This window comes from Ornithorhynchus anatinus, chromosome 4, assembly GCF_004115215.2.
Source record: "Ornithorhynchus anatinus isolate Pmale09 chromosome 4, mOrnAna1.pri.v4, whole genome shotgun sequence".
Classification (NCBI taxonomy): Eukaryota; Metazoa; Chordata; class Mammalia; order Monotremata; family Ornithorhynchidae; genus Ornithorhynchus; species Ornithorhynchus anatinus.
The window spans coordinates 116,748,272-116,752,819 of record NC_041731.1 but is presented as its reverse complement, the minus strand read 5'-3'; the positions used below and the strand labels follow the sequence as shown (position 1 = coordinate 116,752,819).

The following is a 4,548-nucleotide window of genomic DNA, read 5'->3' as shown; positions in this document are numbered from 1 at the left end:
TCCTGTCTCCCCCCCCGCAAGACTTTGTTATGTTGTTATATTTATTGTTATATTGCACTCTCCCTACTGCTTAGTACAATATTCTGCATACAGTAATCCCCCAGTGAATATGATTGAGTGACCGACAGGTCAGAAACAGTCCTTATCCCAATTGGGTATCGCAGTCTTAGAAGGGAGGGGAACAGTTATTGAATCCCCATTTTACAGGTGAGGAAACTGAGGCACAGAAGTGACTTGCCCAACGTCATGCCGCAGGCCAGTGATAGAGTGGAGACTTTAGAACACAGGTCCTCTGACTTCCAGGTCCGTGCTCTTTATATTAGGCCACAGAAAACTTGGTTTTGCTGTAAAATGGGAAACAGTGAGTGTTCTGGAGGTGGAATAAACATCAATGTTCCAGTGCCAGGTTTTTCCAGTTCTTTTAATCCCAGTACAAATATATGCACAAGTCTCATGTTTAGCAAACATGATCAAAGTAGGCATAAGGGAGTTGAATAAAAATGCAGAAGCATAGTAAGTAAACGAATGGCCCATTTTGTCTTATGCTGTCGATTCGTTTCCGACCCGTAACGACACCATGGAAAAATCTCTCCCAGAATGTCTCACTCTCTATCTGTAATCGCTCTGGTAATGTATCCACAGAGTTTTCTTGGCAAAAATACGGAAGTGGTGTACCATTGCCTCCTTCCGCACAGTAAACTCGAGTCTCCGCCCTCAACCCTCAACCCTCTCCCATGCTACTGCTCCCCAGCTTGGGTGAGTTTTGACTTGTAGCAGAATGTCTGCCACTCGCTAGGCACTGGCCAAGTTGGGAATGGAATGGGTAGGCCTCTGCTTGACTCTCCCTCCCGTAGCCGAGACTGGTAGAGGACTGGAAACTCTCCAGGTGTGACCCTGAGAGGGGGTCCATTTTAGGTTAAGATAATATTACTCTAAACGAATAAGGGATCCATTCAATAGGTCACTGTCCTTGCCTACCCATTTCACAAATCAGCAGAGGCTCCATGTCTTGATTGACTGTCTCTCTATATCTTTTTTAATAATGTTGGTATTTGTTAAGCGCTTACTATGTGCCGAGCACCGTTCTAAGCGCTGAGGTAGACACAGGGGAATCAGGTTGTCCCACGTGGGGCTCACAGTCTTAATCCCCATTTTACAGATGAGGTAACTGAGGCACCGAGAAGTTAAGTGACTTGCCCAAAGTCACACAGCTGACAAGTGGTAGATCCGGGGTTCGAACCCATGACCTCTGACTCCAAAGCCCGTGCTCTTTCCAGTGAGCCATGCTGCTTCCTATCTGCTTTACACTATCTTCTCTGATCTTTTTGTTTTAATGGTTCCTGTTAAGCACTTACTACGTTCATTCATTTGTATTGAGTGCTTACTGTGTGCCGAGCACTGTACTAAGTGCTTGGAAAGTACAGTTCAGCAATAAAGAGAGACAATCCCTGCCCCAAACGGATTTATGGTCTAGAAGGGACTGTATTCAGACTATACAGTTCATGGATACAGTCTATGTCCCACACAGAGCTCACAGTCTCCATCCCCATTTTACGGAGGAGGTAGTTGAGGCACAGAGAAGTGAAATGACCTGCCCAAAGTCACACAGCAGGCCCATGGAAGAGCTGAGATTAGAACCCAGGTCTTCTGGATTCCCAGGCCCGTGCTCTTTCCATTAGGCCACGCTGCTTCTCTATCATTTGCTCCTCAGACCTCGATATGTATCAGAACCCTTAACAGTAATGCTGTGCAGGACTTTGGAGAAAGGATAGATAGTGAGGACCGTGGAAAGAAGGGTTGAGAAAGAGGGCAGGCTTAATCACACTTCTTGTACGAACTTTGTTTAAGTCTAGGACAGTTACAAAGCTCTTTTGGGACAACTTCATTTTCTTCCCACATTTTGCTAATCCGCACTGGGAGATATGAGAAGGGTTCAACACATTCTGAAATTTAAAACCTGTCATCCTATTAAATTCTTTCAAAATGAATAATTGATTGTGCTCTATGTGAGGTGGATTCTTCATGACAAATGAAGCACCAACAGTTGTGGAGTCAGTCAAAAAGGAAACTTCAGAAATGTTACCAAAACCTGTGGTCTATAAAGTTAATACTGTGCTCTGACTGCCCAATCAATCAATCAATGCTATTTATTGAGTGTTTTTTTCTGTGTGCAGAGCACTGCACTAAGTGATGGGGAAAGTAGCAAGAGAAGCAGCATGGCCTATGGGAAAGAGCAAGGGTCTGGGAGTCAGAGGACCTGTGTTTTAATCCTGGCTCCTCCACTTGCCTGCTATGTGACCCTGGGCAAGTCACTTTCTTCTCTATGACTCAGTTCCTTCATCTGCAAAATGGGGATTCAATACTTGTTCCCTCTCCTACTTAGCCTGTGAGCCCCACATTGGACCTGATGATCTGGTCTACCCTATTGTTTAGTACAGTGTTGGCACATAGTAAGTGCTTCACAAATACCACAGTGATTTTTATTACAATAAATCAGAATGGGTAGATGCGAGGACTGTAAATAATTGAATTATCTTGAGGCTCCTTGAGATTCATTTTGGTAATGTGAAATATCTGATTTATTCAGACTAGGTCTCAAATATCTGGATAAGCGTATGCCCAAGCACAGATATAAAGCAATCTGCTTCTTCTACAGTACTCTTTTCTACCTGAGAACTCTAACTGCAATTTCCCCTTTTTCCAATCAAATCACCAATTCTTTAATCAAAGAGCCACAGATAAGGAATTTTATAAAGGCAATTTCACCTCAGTGTTGGCAGTGGAACAGCTCCTGTTCTTGAAGGGAGCTACCTAATGGTTCTAATCCCTTACCAATAGTCAGTTATCTCTTGACTTATTTATTTGTGTTTTTATCATTTATGCATATTCTCTTATTCCTTTGTCTTCAGTGTGTTGGCAAAATTGGGTCCACTTATCTTCTCCCTTCAGGATCAAAGCTCCTCAAGGATATGTACCATATATTTTCCTTCCACCGTATATTCCCACCACATACTCCAATGCTCCCCCACTGAAGGAACTCCAAAAATTCTGTTGATTGTGAGGAAATCCTTCACATGAATTGTTATTGGGAAACAGTAATAACAAAAGTAATGATAAGGAGTAACGTTGTTACTCACCCCAGCCACACAGTACTTATGTAAATCTTCTTATACTCTACTATTTCCCTTAGCTGTAATTATTTTAGTCTCTTACCTCCCCCTGAAGACTGCAAATTCCTTGTGGTCAGGGATTGTGTCTACCATTTCTGTGGTATTGTAACAATAATAATAATAATACTACTGAAAAGCTCTCGGGAGACTACAATACAACCGAATTAGCAGACACGATACCTGCCCATAATGAACTTACAGCCTACTTAAACAGGGACTGTTGGCTGATGTTAATTTAACCACAGTGCTTGGCACACAGTAAGTGCTTAGCAAGTACCAAAATTATTATTATCCTTATCATCATTCTAAATGCCCCAAAGTGGGGCAGTTATGTGAGCAAATACCATAAGACACAATGCACGCTGAAAAAAACTCAATTCCTGTCTTTTAAGTGTCTTTTTCAAACCTTACCAGGGATCTGTCAGCAGTTCTCTTCCCTTGAATACACATTTCATTGTGTGCTCAATGTTGGGTTTTGGTGCACTTCTATTTCCTTCTCGCTTCCTCCATTGTGCCGGGGAGGAAGCAAAGCGGAGGACAAAAATCCCTCCAACCTTAGCTGCCTCAGTGTGCAGGGAGCTCTGCCAGTCTTCTCTTTGGTTTCTGGGAATACAGTGAGTGCTGAAGATTGTCTGTTACACACGAAACAGGACTCTGAGGTCCGTGTGGGACGGGGACTGTGTCCAAACTGATTAACTTGTATCTGTCCCCGTACTTAGAACAGTGCACGACACATAGTAAGCACTTAACCGATACAATAATAATAATAATTATGATAATGATGATGACATGAGGCAAACTGGCTTCTTCAGAAGCCTACACAATGATAGTCTTTATTCACTTTCTCCATTTCCCTGGCTGTAATGGCATGAAGTATTCCTCCTGAGCTTAAAGGACATACTATTGCTGCTCAGTTGGTTTTGACAACTTTTTTTAATTGGGAAAAAGTCACAAAATAATATACAGCCTGTGGTACCTTTGCACCACCAAGTTTTAGCAAAGAACTTAGAATGCACATTATATTTATCCCTTTCCTAATCCCATCCAGGTACCACAACATGATTTTCTGGCACTGTCAGCAAGTCTCTGCTTCCCACTTGATTCAGTGCAATCATTTAATTTGAGGATACCTTTTAAAGTCATGACTTGGCCTTTGCATGTATAAGTTCACTGAATGCCTGTACTCTACCTGTTGAAAGGCAACCCACATAAAACTCCTTATCCAAGGGAAAGTTGAAAGTCCAGCATCTGTCAACTAAGATAAATGATATTTACTTCTCAAAGAGGAAAGGAGCAGTACTATGATAACCCGCTTTACATAAAACATAGATGTCAGAACCCAGGCCACATGGGCTGCCCCAATTAATACAACAAAGTG

The 4,548-nt window shown here is 42.4% G+C and overlaps 1 non-coding gene across 1 annotated transcript; it reads right to left on the bottom strand.

Annotated features, from left to right (window-relative positions):
• Window positions 1-766: 766 nt before the first annotated feature.
• On the bottom strand, window positions 767-904 carry LOC114811402. Its single transcript, XR_003759106.1, has one exon. It is a non-coding gene; the product is annotated as a small nucleolar RNA SNORA7 (small nucleolar RNA).
• Between the last annotated feature and the right edge of the window lie 3,644 nt (window positions 905-4,548).